The sequence below is a fragment of the Nanorana parkeri genome, unplaced genomic scaffold (genome assembly GCF_000935625.1).
Source record: "Nanorana parkeri isolate BGI_ZX_2015 unplaced genomic scaffold, ASM93562v1 scaffold2265, whole genome shotgun sequence".
Lineage (NCBI taxonomy): Eukaryota > Metazoa > Chordata > Amphibia > Anura > Dicroglossidae > Nanorana > Nanorana parkeri.
This window is the reverse complement of record NW_017308533.1, coordinates 133,838-152,001: the sequence shown is the minus strand read 5'-3', so window position 1 is coordinate 152,001 and position 18,164 is coordinate 133,838.

Genomic DNA, 18,164 nt, shown 5'->3' with positions numbered 1-18,164 from the left:
CTAATGTTAGCAGTATCTTTTAGGGCCAGACCAGTGCGGGTTTTTTTTAAGCTTTACCAAAAATGCATGCACAGTAATTCCAATAGTTTTAAATGAGGCTGGTTCACACTATTGCATTCAGTTACAGAGCATTTTTTTAAAAAAAAGCACAGCAGCATGCATTTTTTTCGCACTGAAATGCACAAAAACACATGTAAACACATTTAAACACACTGGAAAGCACTTAAAACCCAAGCAAAAAAAGCAGTGGAACGCACCAAAATCACGTCACAAAACGCATCTAAGCGCATATGCAGACATGTATCCAGATCTGTTCTAGAGATGGTGTGAACAAGCCCTTAAACTATAGTTATTTTACCTATTTTGTTCAGAAATATATGTTGTTTTATCTAAATGAATGAAGTATATTTAATTATATCTCACAATTTACACACATAAAAAAAGCACCAATGCAAAACTAATGATCTGTCACTTATCACAATGTATGTAAAAATCAGTAGAGCTGCTCCTAGCAATCAATCAGGATTAATATTTTAAGTAAAATAAATAAGAATTTACCTGATTCCTAGGAGTGAGGCTAAAATAGAAAAAGTCTCCATGCAAGTTTGTATTGTAGGTCTTTACCTTCTACTGTTTGGTTAGGAACTCACACTTGTATTTACTCACTTCCTCTATCCTGTGCTCTGAGTGGGAAACAGTGGGGTACTTGATGGGGCAGGAGTGGGGTTAATTCACATGACAGCAATGTACCTGCTCGGTACAGACCTTAGATGTAGAGCGGCAGGGAACAAAGGGTAGTTCTTCCTAGTTCTTTCTTGGTTCTGATGTATCACATAACATAAAACCAAAAGGAAGCCTGGGAGAACTTCAAATCATCTTGCAGAGGGCATTGTTCTGAATCTGAGGTCTGGTAAGTGCTTTGCGGAAGAACATTGCTGGCTAAGAAGGAGGATATTTTTCCTAGGGGGGAGGTAGGGGATGATTTATATTGGTGGTCAGTGTATAATTTACCATTACTTTGATGGTCAGTGTAAATGCGCCCCTTACATTGGTTTCCAGTGGGAGAAGAAATGCCTCCTTATATTGGAAGGCATTTCCCCTTTACATTGGTGGTCAGTAGGAGAAGGGCTCCCCTTTGTTCACTGAAACAGTCTGGCGGGCCTCCAACCTGTAAGGTTCCATGGCCTGTCAGGGCAGCCCCTGTGTATTCACAAAGGCTGAACAGGCAGTAGATCTACCCATATCTCTGGCTGAACTGCTGGTCCTTGTGTTTCAGTAATTTGCAAGTCACAGACCCAAACAAAATATAGATCAGGACTTTCCTGATCTACATACTTGTTCTGGGTCTGCATCTCAGGATAGTATAAATGACAGAAACTGTCAAACAACTATCATTCTTAACAAGTGCAGCACAGGATCATATCTAACTGTCATATAATCATGCCAGTTCGGTAAAACATTATTGAGTAAAATTCAGGGTTTTGATAAGCATGGGAATAACAGAGGTGTGATTTCACAGTGACAGAGGGATACAATTAGAGTAATATGGTTCTTCAAACAGAGGTGACTTGACAATATGTCAGCAAAAAAAAATGGCAATCCCAACAATGCATGGGCTACAAATGGCAATTATTTACAATACAGTAATTGCTTGCAATACACAAATGAGCAATCACTACAATACAAGTACAGCAAACAGGCAATTGTGACAAAATGTGGGCAACAAATTGGCAATCGTAACAAGTTGTGAGCAACAAATGGCAATCATTACAATACACAGGCAACGAACAAGCAATTGTGAAAATAGCCAGGCAGCAAATGGGCAACTGTTATAATATGTGGGCAACAAATGGACAATTTTGACTAGGGATGCATCAGTTTTCGGTATCGAGTACGAGTACCAATACCGGTGCTTCCGCAGGTATGGAGCAAGCTTCCTGGGCAATCAGGAAGCCAGGCGGTGTGTAATGACATGCCGCCCAGTTTCCTGATTGCCCGGGAAGCCGGCTCCATATTGTTTGGCCAGCTTGATTGTGATTGGCTGGGAAACTAGCTTCCCAGCCAATCAGCATCAAGCTGTCTTGCCGGCCAATCAGGAAGCCATGCAAGGAGTAATGAGCTGCTTCCCAGCTTCCTGATTGGCTGGGAAGCTGGCTCCATGCTGATTGGCTGGAAAGCTGGCCTCCTGACCAATCAGCATGGAGCCGGCTGTTCGGGGAGTCTGTCTTCCGGTTAGTGGCGTAGCATGGGGGGGCACTGGTATGAAGGGGGTGCCAGCAGGGCTGAATTTCCTAGGAAGTTCGTGGGCGTCGGGCAAACCCCGCCCCGCCGGCTACCTCTCTCGTCGCCAGCCGGGGATAATCTGTCACGATGTAGAGCGGGGAGCTGCTTCGTTTAAACAGTGAGGGGAGAGCCTCTACTTGCAGCCTTCCCCGCAGTTGTCAAAGGAGTTCTAGCACGTTGCTGTGCTAAAACTCCTGTATTGGAGGTGACAGGTTCAATAAAGAGAGCCTGTCACCTCCAAATGATCTCACAAAGAGGCTTGTTAGCTCCTGTGTGATAGCAATAAAGTTATGTAAACAAAAAAAATCATAAATTGGAAAAAAAATCGATAGATTATAAAATAAATAAACAAAAAAATATGTAAATAATATGTAAATAATAGTAATTAAAATAAAAAAGTTAAAAAAGTTAAAAAAAAAGATAAGATTAAAACATAAAGAGTAACAAATAATATAAAAAAATGCTAAAAAAAATTAAAAAGTAAAAGATAATAAGATAAATACAAATTTTAACCCCTTCGTGACGGGAGACGTACAGTGTACGTCCCGCCACAAAGGGACCAAATGACTCGTCACGTACACTGTACGTGACGAGTTATTTGCTGCACTAGAAGGCTGGTAACCGCTGAGAATCTGTTTGTTACTTTGATGGTCTCCTTGGTCTTTTCGCTGCTACTTTTGATCATATATCATCCTCCAGTTGCTCCACAGAAGTCGTTGCTGTCACAGATGATTCCTAACTATATTTGATTATCTTCCACCGATCCACCACTCACTTTTTCGTTTATTTTTCGTTTGACATTTCCATCATTGTTACCACTCACATTTTTTATCAATTTTTTTGTATTATTATAAGTTGCACCATAACTTACTTATATTTGTTGTTATTTTTGTCACAACCATTTCTCACCATTATTTTTCTTTCCGTCATAACATTCTTGCACCTTATTCTGATTATTGTTTGACGGTTCCCACTTATCCACACACTAATTTTTGTATTTACTATACTAAAGATCTTTGTGTTCTAGGGCTGTGTGAAGACGCAGCTCTTCCTATGCAATATCCATTTAAGAACACCTAATTCATCACATTTAGAAATTTTCCGATAACTGATTAGGTAATATATAATTATATTATTGGTTTAACCTTTAGCGCCCTGTTTTCCACTTCTCATCTATTATCAAGGTGGTTTATCCCCTTCATCTCATAGCAGGTTTAGGCTTAAGTTTAATTTAGGTAGCTCCAGGAGCGCAGAATTTGTCTCTCTTAACCATTCATTAATGGATGCCTCAGTATAGAGGCATCCATTAATGAAAGGGTTAACCTTTTTCAGACACCCGATACCTTAATATCGGGTGTCTGAGAGTCAAAGCAGGCAAAAGCCGGCATTCTGACAGCTCGTATAGATCGAGAGATATCTCTCTCAAGCTATACTGGCTTTTTTTTTCCACTTTCAGGAATACGGTAGATACATAATGTATCTATTCCTGAAAGAAGAATGTTTCAGTTTTCTGATGTTGGAACAATCAGATTTTTTTTAACGTTTTTTTTCTCTTTTTTTATATTTTATTTGTCCTAAGTGAGGCGTTAGACACACATATGTGATATAAATATGTAGCCCTATCTGTCCTCTAAAAAACAATATATAATATGTGTGGGTGCACTTTGTAAGAAAGTATATTACTGACGTGGAAGAATCACACAGCAAAAATTTCAAAAGCGTGTCAGTCATTTACGAACAGAAACTAAAAACAAGCTCAGTCATGAAGGGGTTAAAAAAGTAAAGAAATAAATAAAAATTGAAAAAGTGATACAGTTAAAAAAATAAAGAAAAAATTAAAACTAACCCTGCCGCCCCCCACCATCGGGTTGCCGTTCTCCATTGGGGGTGGGGGAGGGAGTAACATAGAGGAACCTGGCCTTGGGGCAACAGAGAGAAAAAATCCCGCCCTGGGCGCCGGTCTGGAAGAGGTGCCACTGGCTACCGCTCCCTTCGCTGCTCTGCCAGGCCGGCCACACTGAGCTATCATGGCAGGAAAGCAGTGTCTGCACTAAGCTCAGTAAAGTTAGGCACCCACCTCAGCACATGCTGAGGCCTCACAGCTGCCTAGTTTTTGTGATTACAGGGCCAAAGGTTCAGCACCAGCAGCGGGAGAAACACAGGAGGAGAGGTGAGCTTTGTTTGGGGGAGGGGTGCGAAAGAAGTAGGGGTTCAGTGTACACAGAGGTGGTGAGAGAGGTGGGCACAGTGGCAGGGGGAGAGCTGGAGGAGGGTCAGTGGACACAGTTGGTGGTGGGTGAGGAGAGAGGTGGGTAAAGTGCCACTGGAAGAGCCAGTCGGGGTCAGTGGACACAGAGATGGTGGTGGAAGACGAGAGAGGTGGCTCAGTGGCAGGGGGAGAGGCGGGGGCTCAGTGGACACATAGGCGGTGGGGGGAGAAGAGAGACGTGGGCAAGTAGAGAGCCTCCCAAGGCTATCATCGGTGGCAGCAGCAGCAGGAGGTTCATAGGGGAATAGGTCAGGTGAGCTCTATACCCCATAGCCAGGATGAGAAGTCAAGTGAGCTTTGTACCCACAACTGGGATGAGAAGTCAGGTGAGCTCTGTAATCTATAGCTGGGATGAGTGGTCAGGTGAGGTCTGCTCCCCTATAACTGAGATGAGAAGTCAGGTGAGGTCTGTAATCTATAGCTGAGATGGGTGCAGGGTTGCCACCTGTCCAGGATTAACCCTGGACAGTTTGGGTTTGAAATCTCGGGTCCGGTTGTCAGGCCAGTTGAGCCCCGAACACAAGATCTCACAATTTCAGGCAGACAGGGACAATCCCGGGAGCCTGGTGATGAAATCATAAGGGAGGACCCTCTACTCTCTATTTGTCTTGTGATCCAGTGAAATAGGAGATAAAATCCTCCAGTGGGAACACCTGCTCAGTTAACAACTGTTGTAGAGAGGATCTCTTTCCTTCACCACAGGAATAAGAATAGAAATAAGAGACAAAAAAGAAAATCTATCTATCTATCTATCTATCTATCTATCTATCTATCTGTCTGTCTGTCTGTCTGTTTGTGTCTCTCTCTCTCTATCTATCTATCTTGGCATGATTGCCATTTATCCATTCCCTACCATATCCAAAATCCTGATTTTTAATTTATACATACTACTACCGGACAGTCCGGTTTTTGAGTCTTGTGTCCGGGTTTCAGGCCTGCTGACACCCGGACACAAGACACCAAGTGCCGGCACTTTAAATTTTTTGAGAGATGTGGCTGTCTGAGGTCCCCAGCAAGCATGGGACTCCAGGCAGCTGCATCTGCCTGAATCGTCATCTCCCTGTGAGCCAGCCACCTGTTAACAGGCACAGGCCAGCCCGCACATCTCCTCATCCTTCTCCAGCTCTTTCCTGATAGCACGCTTCCCGCCTCCGGGCCCCTGGTGAGACCCCCGTACTTCCCGCACAGGTACCTGAAAGCCAACATAGCCTACCTGAGAGTCTGCATAGCCCAGCTGAGAGCATGCATAGCCCCCCTGAGAGAGTGCATGGCCCACCTGAGAGTCCGCGCAACCACCCGAGAGCCCATGGAGTCTACATGAGAGCCTACACAGGCCACATGAGATCCTGGAGACATTAGGGCACCACCCCGGAACAACACAGAGTATGTAGCTTCATATTATTTTGTATTGCTGTATCATGTATTGCTGGGATTTGTCGTCCTCCATAAATGGTGTACTTACTCCCTTCCCTGGCTGTCTCTTCTTGCTCTTTCTCCTGGCTTCCTTTCCTCACTCTCTCCTGTATATTCTCAAAAAAAAATTGCAGCTATAGTGTTCGGGTTTCACTTGAAGAAAAGGTGGCAACCCTACATGGATGGTCAGGTGAGGTCTGTACCCCATAACTCAGATGAGAAGTCAGGTGAGGTCTGAACCCCATAGCTGGCAAGGGAGATCAGGGGAGCTATGTACCCCATAGCTGGGATTGAAGGTCAGGGACGGTCTTTACCCCATAGCTTGGATGGGAGATCAGGTGAGCTCTGTACCCCATAGCTGAGATTGAGAAGTCAGGTGAGCTCTGTACCCCATAGCTGAGATTGAGAAGTCAGGTGAGCTCTGTATCCCATAGTCAGTGGCAGATCTAGGGGGAAAGGTGGCAAAAGGGCAATTTTTGCAGGGGAATGTGGGGACATTTTCATGAATACCTAGAAAACACAAAAGATAAAGCGCACTCCTGTGGGGTGGACACACTTCAATCGGATGGCTACTGTATGCTGGTGTGCAAAGCTCCTCACTACAGGGAGAGGACCCTGTCTGTTAACAACCACAAATCAAAACAAAAACTAAGGAACTACCAAAAGATGAATATGCGGGCTTAGTCTGGCTAAGGGCCCAGTGGATCGATGTAATGAGAACAATGTCAGGAGCGCTACTGATCTTAGAGTGTGGAGTGTGGGTGTCTATGGCAGTGTGACAGCAAAACGAGAGAGACTTACAATTGGGAGCTCCCCTGTTGTCTATGCGAACATCTCCTTGGACGGATCCTGGCTCAAAGGGATGTCTCCGGTGGTGTGGAAGGCTGATCCAGATTGGATGTGGAATCGTATGGCCGCCCACGTACTCGACTGGCCGGGCTGAGCCGCGTCGGTCAGGAACGGAGAAAAAGGGGGAGGAGCTACATGCGGCTGAAGGACGCCGTGCGCCGTGTGTCACTGGTAACAACCGGGCTATGGTCACAGGGGTGTCAGGGGTCTCCGGAAAGGTGGCTATGTGTTTCGAGGGGTTACCTCTTTATCAAGCCTCAGGGTGAACTAGGAATGCCCATCAATGAGGAGTAATATAAAACAAAAAGGTTGAGGAGCGCAACTACCTAGGTGCGTGCTACTAAACTTGGTAGGCTAACAATAAACACTCATATAGGTGGTGACTTACTTTCCAGTTGGAGTGTCAGCAGCATAACGTGTTTCTCGGAGCCTCCATGGGATAGTGCGTTTGCTAATAAGAAAGGCTATACCATCCCTACATGTATGTCCATCCCAACTGTCTCGATCTGGCAGTATCTTATAACAGGTTTTGTAATCCTGCCCGTTAATATGCTGACAGTTTGTCCCCTGGATGAACCCAGGTTCTAAGCCCATACCCATCTAGGAGCAGCAGCCTATCACCGGGCTAATCGAATGTTTACTCCTCCCCCTGTTACTTTTTAAAAAGACGACCGGCTTCCCGGGGTCTTTACTACCCTGTGGCTTGATAAAGAGGGAACCCCTCGAAATGCGTAGCCAACTGCCGACATTGCCCGCTGTGTCACTCTCTCCCCCAGACGTAGAATACTGACAAACAGCATTCTGTGCACCCTGACAGTTTTCCTGAGCATGGCGTGGAGACACATGGTGAGCTGAGTTCCTCAGCCGTTAGTCATCCACTCCTTGCCTCTACAGCTGCCGCGGCTCAGCCTGGCCAGCCGAGTACGTGTGCCTGTAATCTCTTACCGCATCCACGGTTCAGGAGCCGTCAGTCCCTCACCTTTCGTCATTGGAACAGAAAGACTCTGGATGCCAATCCACTTCAGATATACCTGCTGACACTCCAACTGGAAAGTAAGTCACCACCTATATGAGTGTTTATTGTTAGCCTGCCAAGTTTAGTAGCACGCACCTAGATAGTTGCGCTTCTCAGCCTTTTGTTTAATATTGTGTTTGTTTATTGTTTATTGTGGCTCCTCTCCCTGTATTGAGGAGCAGTGCACACCATTCCACATTATCCACATTCCTGAAGTGTGTCCTTCTCACAGGAGTGCGCTTTATCAATTTTTTTTTAAGCATTGTGACGACACGGTGATGAGTTTATAAGTTAAATGTGTATTGGTGTTGAGTTATGTTTGAGTGCGTTATGCTGTGTGACCTGGTTATGGAAAGACTATCAGCACCATCCCTCGTTATCTCCCATTGTTCTCTGAGGGAGCTCAGAACAATGACATTCTGGCCAGGCTCCAGCTATGGCTGTCTGGAGCTCGTTAGCAGGTGGACACCTGTGGTGTTGAGCAGACCGATTGTCTGGGAGGGGAGGGTGGATGTGATGGGATTATATTCTGATTTCATCACTTGCTGTATAAAGGTTTGTGCAGTTGCTCAATAAAGCAGAGTTTGTTTCACCTACACTCAAGACTTGGCTAGTGACTGGGGAAACTGGGAGCTAAGGATCTTCAGGTTGCAAGATCTCCTCAGCAAGGAAGAAGACAGCGGCGGACATACTCATCCTGAGTACGGGGGTACGTCACAAGCATCAATGAAGAGCAGGTGTGGATCGTGTGCTGCCAGTATGCCCAGGAACTCGCCCAGAGCTCCCTGGCACCATGGACCAGGGTATGGGACCCAGCACCAGTCCTCTATGGACGGTGGTGTTCTGCATTGGTGTATAATGTATTGCTGAGATTTGTAGTCCACTATAGCTGGTGGTATTATTCTGCATTGCTGTATAATGTATTGCTTAGATTTGTAGTCCTCTATAGCTGGTGGTATTCTGCATTTCTGTATAATGTATTGCTGGGATTTGTAGTTCCCTATACAGTGGCAGAACTACCAGGGTCACAGGAGTTGCAGCTATGATGGGGCCCTAGCAGTTCGCCACTTGTGGAGCCCTGGTAACCGCTCACATTGCAGGTTACCAGACCCCCCTTCTATCAGTCTGTGGCCCTCCATCTTTAAGACTGCATGGATCGTGTGTATCACGATTGAACTATGGTTTGGTTTGTGGGGGGGCACTAATGAAAGACTTGCCCCTGGGCGCCTCGTGACCTTGCTATGCCTCTGCTTCCAGCCAATCAGCATGGAGGCGGCTTCCTGGCCAATCAGGAAGCCGGGATTACTCGCCGCCCAGCTTCCTTATTGCATGGGAAGCTGGCTCCATGGTTCCCTACGGCACTGCTGGTCAGAGGAAATCATCCTCTGGCCGGAAGTTCCGGTATCGGGGAAGGTATCGATATCAGCGCATCCCTAATTTTGACAATATCCTTCCCAACAGTTTCTGCATAGTTCAGACACAGATGACAATTGACAGAGCCTTCCATTCCAGAATCAGGCAGACACTATTGAGCACAAGATCCCTCTGTCAGAAACATAGGAGCTCAGTGGCACAGGTACCCTGCCAGTGGCTGCTACCAGAGCACACTTACTGCCCCCCCATAGATATGCAACTGAAACTCATGAATAGCATATTTCTTTTAGTAAAAATACAGATTTTGACAATATAATTATGAATTCTTTTTATATTTCTAGGCATCCTGACAACACTTTTGAAAACCCTGCTTTTGAAGGTTGGAGCTTTGTTTTAAATCATAATTGTATATGTATCAGTTAATTAGGTTTTCTGCTTTATTTTATATACTGAGCTGTCAAACTTAAGAGCAATAAATGTGTCTGGGTTTGTTTTTGTTATTTTGTCTGAAAAAAGTACAGATGTTGCCATTTCTGAAATTCTCTGGAAAACGCTACTTACTTGATTGCAATGCTTCTTTACTCTGCTGTGGACAGCTGCTTATTATTTAACCTTTTAATGGGTTATTTTTAATTTATGTACCCTTTGTGATTAGAGTTCTACTTTAGAAAAAGAAATACACAGATATTCTTCACTGACACTAACTGTACTCCGCACTGTAGGAAATCCTACACTCCTAATGCTTAGTCAGTCAACACTTTTCTTCCATCAGTTCAATGGTTTATCTCTATAATAAAAAGATATATGTAATCTCCATGATTTGTTTGTGAAAAAATTCCAATAAAAAAGGTTTTATAAAAACAACAAAAAGTTTCTGTGGTGTACTTTTTTGTTGTTTTTATAAAACTTTTTTATTGGAATTTTTTCACAAACAAATCATGGAGATTACATATCTTTTTATTACAGAGATACATCACTCATAGGTTCCTAAACGAGACACTTAATTAATAAAAAAAAGATCTGGCCGCACTCACCAACTCCTATTGCTCTCCATATTTCAGATGAACAATTAGCACTTTGTTGATATATATGGAACCAAATCCTATCCTTTGTTTTTGATCTGACAATAAATTGGGGGTATATTCCTCCCAATTTTGGCTTATCTTTCCAAAACCGTATAACACTATTCCTCCATCTTCCACCTTCTCTTGTGCTCAGAGAGATAAAAAAATGCTTCCCATAGTATAGTATGTCAGAATAAATCTATTTCAAGTGTTTAAAATGCACTCACAATTAAAATAAGGCAATTGCACATGGATTGTGTCCACTGGAGTTCCTGTCTCTATGATTGTAAGGCTCGCATGGATCTGCCCACCTCTGGGCGGGTATAAGCAGCCGGGACAATAGCCAGATGGCTATTGGCTATTTTAATTTGAAATAGCCAATAGCAGACTGACTATTGAAACACCAGCAACTGAGTGGAGGAGTGGACCTACGAGAGAAAGTTGTCTCTTAGTATCGCTCCTCTGCTTGCAATTTGAAATAGAGGGGGGGGCACTGTGGGGGAGTGGTTGAGGCTGCTCCCCAGGTAGCAGTGCGCCCTAGTCGGCCGCCTAGTTTGCCTAGTGGCAGCATCGGCACTGCACCTAGGTCCATAAATGTTATATAATTCAAGGACAAGAATCACTGCAATAGTCAGTAACAGGGAGATTGCCTAAGATGTACTGTAAGGAAGATTTGCATGTCGAGTCAAGAGAGAATCATTCATACCTGATTGTCTGGGTCTGAACTATCAATACCTCAAAAGTATAGATAGGTTTTTTTTCTCATCTCAGTTATAAGGTATGAGTATATGTTTAATTGCTTGTTTTTGATATAGGCATACTGTAGGGTCTATTTTTGAACAAATCTCTAAATGTTTGTTCTGTGCGAATAGTGATAAAAACATTCTTAGTATACATACACATATATACACACACATATTTTTTATATAATGTCATGTTTATGGTTTTCGTTTGTTGATTTGTATATATTTTATGTGTAAGGTGTTGGGTAATGACATGAACATAGATGGAGAGACGTTTAGTAACCTGCCCTAATCATAGTTACTTGGAATAAACTATGATAATATACATTGAATTTTTATAAAAGATATGCGTCTTACTGTATTTCTGAAATATCTGAATGTCTTTGCTTCTAGATAAAGAAATTGACTCAGCGGATCTTTAATTTCTAGACTGACCTTCACTATGCCTCGAATAAAAGCAGGATACCACCAGTTTGCAAACAATCCTAAAACGTGAAGAAAAGTAAAACAGCTTTTAGATTATAATCTAGGATTATTTATTGATGAATAGAGATTTCTCAAATCTGACCTAAAAATGCATAAAATAATTGCTGCTTTGTTCAGATATTCTGCATTGATTCTAAATGACCTAAAGAAAAACAAAATAGGACTACCAAAAATGTAAAAAAAATAAATATCAATATCACAACCGTTTCAATATGAACTTATATGTGTTGTTTTATTTAATAAAGTAGAACACAATGAAGCACATTCTTATTTTGTGTCATCATTATTATCATAAGAAAAGAATACAATGTTGCTGTATTTTCCTTTGGTATATCTCTGGTTATTGTTTATAATCCTAAAAGGTTGCTGAGGCACCCGGCATCATTAGACTTGTATGTATGAGAGATAAGTCAGCAGATTTTGTATGTTACATTTTTTCACAACCCTATTACTAACTTTGACTGCCTCCATGCAAGAGAGAAAAAAAACTACACCATTGGTCTCTCCAGTCTCTTCCCATCTTACTTGATTTTTCTCTTCACTCTCAATTTTCGAGAAGAAAAAAATTGCCATGATCTCTCTAGGGGGCTGTAAAGCTCACTAATGACTAGCGTATGTCTCCTGGCACATACCAGCGTGTTTGCTGGAAGTGACATATTCAAGCACTTATTCTCCTTGCATCGAATAAAAGTTACAATAATAATATACATTCCACATGCCATAAATAAGGGTTTTTGTCATGGGAATGTGATAGTACACAGAATAATTCTGGAAAAGGCTTACATTAAAAACATTAAAAGGCTTACAAAAAATATGTGAGATATACTTTACCAATATGGAGCACAAGAAAAGGTATTTACCCATATTACTGATAAGCCCAACAATAAGCAAAATAAGCAGCATGTGTAAAAACCAACTATCAGGGCTATGAAAAAAGATGGTACAGACAATAATTAAAGAACCAAAACCCATTTTGAAGGTGATGCTCGGTATTGCATACACTGAGGCAACAACTACTGTATCTAGACAACATTCTGTACACAACTGATATGATTTTAAAAATATGTAATTGTATGGTCCTTAAAAAAATATGTTTAACATTTTCATGTATCCCTCTGGAGTCCAAACGGAAAAAAGCACATTCCAATTGAATACTGCATCACAGTTCGTAAATGAAGAACTGAATCTAAATCTATCCCTCTGAAGTCCAAACAACAAAAATTAAATTGTGTGTAAACCCTAACAATAACATTCTCCTAAATGCTCCCTCTTGATCTGTTGAATATACCATTGAAAGTCTATTGCTGTTAACTGTTTGCTAAGTGCAAAAAAAAAAAAAAAACACCAGTTAGGAAAGGAAGGTTTTTACTAGCAGAATCAGGTGAAAAGGCAAAAAACCTGAAAAATTGGGTTATACTGCAAGAAATATTATTGTGCTGCACTCTGCTTTATATGCAAAAGTGAAGTATAAACGTATAACCATCAAGAAACCCAAGCATCTGTGTTCCATATATGTGTAATGGTGTATTTATACAACCAAAAATGCAAAACAAATCCACATAACTTTAGTGTACCCAGTAAAAGAAATAAATGTAAAATATACAGTCTTGTCCTTCGCTTTTTCTTATATTACAATCCACCAGATTGAGTTCCAAAGTGTTATCCACTTGCAAAGTGCTCACACCCAGTGTAAGATTGCTCACCTTCTATAGAGACCTTTCTGCACATAGGTCAAAAAGCGCTGATTCCCTTTCTAGAGCCCCTTTCTTTAGCCCCTTACACGGGGCTAAAGCCGTGTAAACGGCCCCAAAATTTCTGATGGCTGTCCTGGCCACTGGACCTTCTGCCACCAGGCTCCAAGGTCATCTCATGGCTAGTCTACAGGCTTTTAGGCCTAAACATCTCCGGCAATCCAGTGCAGCCCCCCCACAGGCTTGGCTTGGGGGGAGGAAGAGAGAGCTCACATGGTCTACCCCAAGTATTTGTGTCTTCCCCCAGCATGCACCACTGGCTATCATTCAACAGTGATTGGCTGGAGAGAGATATCCACTCATAGCAGTCCCATTGGTTGCTCTGTTCTGTGACCAGGGCACACCCTGCCGTACCTATAGCAGCAGACAGATGGCAAGCAATGACAGATTGTTTAGGGGGGAAACTACATTAACCAAGACTACAAATTAACATCAGACTGCATACAATCTGATAATCACTAACAGGGCTATTCACAAAAGGGTGAAGAGTCTGGTGAAGGCAGGCGCAGTGAACAATCTAGGACAACACAGCTGAACTGGAAAGTGAGGACTTGTCTCACTGCTCTAAATTAGAGTAATTCACCACTGATGAATAGAAAGGAGTTAATTGCACACACGGCCAAACCGAAGCCAACGGCACCTAACACCAAACAACAAGAAAATTTCATTCCAAAACAATAAATAAAAAACGGAAGACAAAACAATTTGGAAGTAAAGTGACAACAAACCCCTCCGAAATAAGAAGATATCTACACAGGAAACATCAAATTAATAAGTAACATCTCCAAAATACCTGTTATAATCTAACGGAAAGTAGAAAAAGTCAGTGTTGCAATCTTTATATCTGTGCAGGGAAACCAGATAAAAATCTTTTCCCCCCTTCTCCTATGTTTGGGACCATTCCTTCGGTTTTTCCAATTCACACAGGTGATATGCGTATGGGAATGTAAATGGAGGAAGAGAGCCCGAAGCAATAGTTATCTGTCACCTTCCCCCACGTTGGGGACTCAAGGCTAATATTAATGAGGATCGATCCACATATAATTTATGACTGTATGTGATCTATGATGTTTTTAATGGTAATTAGTGAGTTAAATGTGCAATCGTATATGTTTTTTCAATAAAATTATCTTTTTTTACAATCAGAATCAATTGACTTGTCCGGATCCTTAAGTTGACCGCTACTAACCCGTTACCTCTCAACGGGTTAATCTTTCTCCTTTTTTGCAAAAAGTGGGGTCCCCCCTAACATTCCTACCAGACCTTTGATCCGAGCACAGGCCCGGCCGGGCAGGAGAGGGGGGGCGATCGAGCCCCACACCAAAAATGGGGGGGGGCTCTGACCAGTGGTTTTCATTTGCCCGGGACCTGCTGGAAGACACTGGAAGGTGTCGGCCAAATGTAAACAGTTGGGCGGAGCTAACTTTGACGTCACCACTATCTCCGCCCAATTGTTTATATTTTGTCGGCATCTGTCAGATTCTTCATTACGCGGCTGGGGTTTGTAGCCTGCGGTCAGGTCGGCAGGCATCGTTTAAAATTATTTTTTTTTTATTTATTATTTAATTTTTTTTATTTGGCTGAGTCGTTGTCGTCGTGCACAACGCTGGACATCGTGATTGACCTTAGGATTACGTCGGTGGATCAATTTTTGGGAATTTTTTTTTACAATAAAGGACATTTCAAAAATCCTTTGTTGTGTTTTTTTTCCAATTAAAAGATTTTTTCAAAAGTCTGGACTTTTTAAAAATCTTTTATTTAACCCTTTAGTGAATGGGTAGGGGTATCCCTTACTCATTCACAAGGGGGGCGCATCTGGGTATTACCCTGATGTGCTAAAGTGGTACCCTGATGTGAATAAGCCCCCCTGCCCGAACGCCCCAGGGCTTGTAGGGAAGATACCCTTGTCCCCATCGGCACGGGTCAAGGTGCTTTTTCAGGGGGCACCCTAAACAACATTGAGTCCTCAATCTCTTTTCCTTGCAGCCCCAGCACTGAATGCACAAGAGCACTCAGTACAGAGGGTTCTTGTTCATTCACAAACTGAGGTGGCATAGTACTCTCCCCAGCTATGAATGGACAGGAAGACTCTGTGCTGAGTGCTCCTCTCCATTCATAAACTGAGGAGATAGTAACTGTTTAATCTACCCCCAATCATGCATGAACATGAAGTGATGTGTAGCACTTCCTGTTCATTTATAACTGGGGACATAGTAAGCAGCTACTATCTCAGTTATTTACAAACACCAGAGTGCAGACACGTAGGATTTGTTTAATCCCAAATTGAAATTCTGGCAAATTTCTGCATATTCAGACATTGGGATCCATCCGAATTTCCGAATGAAAGAAATAACTAATCCAGATGCATCCAAATTTTTTTCTGAATCTCATTCGGAATGAATTTATGTTGTTAAAAATATGCTAAAAATAAATAAAAGCGTGGAGTCCCCTTTCCAATTTATACCAGGCCCTTTAGGTTTGGTAAGTTTAGGTTTGGTAGGAATTTGACCCCCCCCCTAAATCTCTCCCCCCCGGCAAAGCACCCTCCCCATGTCGAGGGCATGTGGCCTGTCTAGTAATGGATTTTAGGGGGGGACTCCATGCTTTTTTGGCATTGGGCCCCCCTAAAATTCCTACCAGTCCTAAAGGGTCTGGTGGGAATTGGGGGGAGGGGAGCTGTACGCTGTTTGTTTTTCTTCTGTGAACAGTTAAAAAGAAAAAAGTAAACATCTAATGGTACTTTTCTGAAACAAATTTTCATTTGTAAATATCGTTTAACTCATCCAAAATTTACAAAAATTTTGGATTTGTCAAAATCCGAATACCAAAACTAATTAACTTTCGGTCTCGAATCCTGAAAAACGGCATAACAAAAAATATGGAACAAAACAAATTTTTGGCCGGCGCACATGTCTACCATAATAATAATATTAAAATAATAATAATGTACTGATCCCCGTCGTGTTTGCTCAGTACACAGAAGGATCAGCAAATGCATATCTGCTGATCCTCCGCTCGGCATTCTGAAGCGCCTCTTGATCTGATAATCTTCTTCTTTCCTGTACTTTTCATCAGTCCCTCCAGTGCTGGCACCGCTCTCTGATCCAGTGCTGACTGCTGCGTCTTTTGTGTCCCACGGAGTCTGTGCGGGTGCACACTGCTCGCCGAAGATCTATACCGCTCATGCGCCCGCCCCATGATCCTTTGCGGCCGCCGGAGAATCTTCAGATCTTCGGATGGGAGTTTGAACCGGTTTGGTAACTTTTTTTTTCTTTAATGTTTTTGCATATATATATATACTGTTTGCTATGCAAAAAAAACGCTAGGGTTTAAATACCCTTTAAAATTTAATTTGCCCAGACTTCTTCTTTAACCCTTGCAGTGTGGTGGGGGCCCCACTGCAAGGGTTCATTTTGCACATGCCCGGATTTCTTCTGTAATCACATAGCCACCTCTTGCAATGAGAATCATCCTTAGTAATCATGGAGCCAGGAAAGGGTTAAAGTTATTGTGGATGTTTACACTGTATCAGGCAGTATCAGGCCGGTCTAGCAGCCATGTGCAAGGGTTAATTTGGGGGGGGGGGGATCCATAATAATGCATTGGAGAGGGTAGGGAGAGTACCCTGTGTAGCTGGAAATGATGATGTGATGTATTTCTCATACAACGGGCTGGGTGTGAGGAGATCGTCTCTGCAAAGTGTGATATTTTATACAGAATATGTAATCATAAAGTATGGAGTTTGGGAGCATTCTATTATAACATACTAGATGATGTGATCTGGTCCTTTTTTATCTAATGCCCATATTGTCAGTGTACTTATGTGTAGAAGATTCCACTCTCACTGACGTGCTTCCTTAAAGAAGATCTCCAGGATATTATAAATCTTACCCTTGCAGTGGGTATACACCTGCACTGCAAGGGTTAAAAAAGAACTACAGGATCCCCCCTCCCCCAAATTAACCCTTGCACATGGCTGCTAGACCGGCCCTTTTCAAATTAACCCTTGCACCTGGCGGCTAGACCGGTCCTTTTCAAATGAACCCTTGGACCTGGCTGCTAGATCGGTCCGCACAGCCTCTCCTCCCCTGGGCTCGAGCAGTCTAAGGACCCGTGAGATCCTCATGTCTAATGCAGGTCCATTAGACATGAGGACACCGAGGGACCTACTACCGTTGGAGCAGAGTGGGAGAGAGGTGAGTGCTGACTGCCGCAGGACCGAGGATCAGTTATTTAAATCCCTACACCAAAACGAGCACTTAACTCTTGCAGTGCAGGGGTATCCCCACTGCAAGGGTTACTTTGAAAGAAAATCCTGGAGTTCTTTAAGTGCTTGTTTTAGTCTAGGGGTGCAAATAAAGAAGATTTACTCACCTAATCCTCAGTCCTGCGACCGCCTCCGCTCCAGCTGTGGTAATCACTCTGTGTCCCCATCTCTAATTCAAGTCAGTGGACCTACATAGCGTTTTGAATTCAGCACGTTTTTTAACGCAAAAAAATGCGTGGTCGTATGTGCGCTCAAAATCGTGCAATTTTAATACATGCATGGTTTTCTGCACGCCACAGTCTTTTGGAGACAGCGCGCTGAAATCTCTCAGAAAATTGCGCATGTACTTTCGTTCCGTGTTTTTGTGTGCACGCACAAACGTGTAGGTGTGAACAGGCCCCATAAGAATGTATTGCTTTTTGTGTTTTGCGTGTTATAAGCGCTGAAAACGCTAGTGTGTGAATGGAGCCTCATTCTCGCGAGCGTTTTCTTGCATTGTATCTGGGTATTTACTCAGCTCCATCTAGTGCCCATAATGTGGTATTTTCCAGATTCACTCTGGTTTTATGAAGCACATTCTACCAGAAGAAAAAATTACACTAAGAACATTTGGTCCTGTCCTCACAACAGCTGCTTAACTCACAGATATT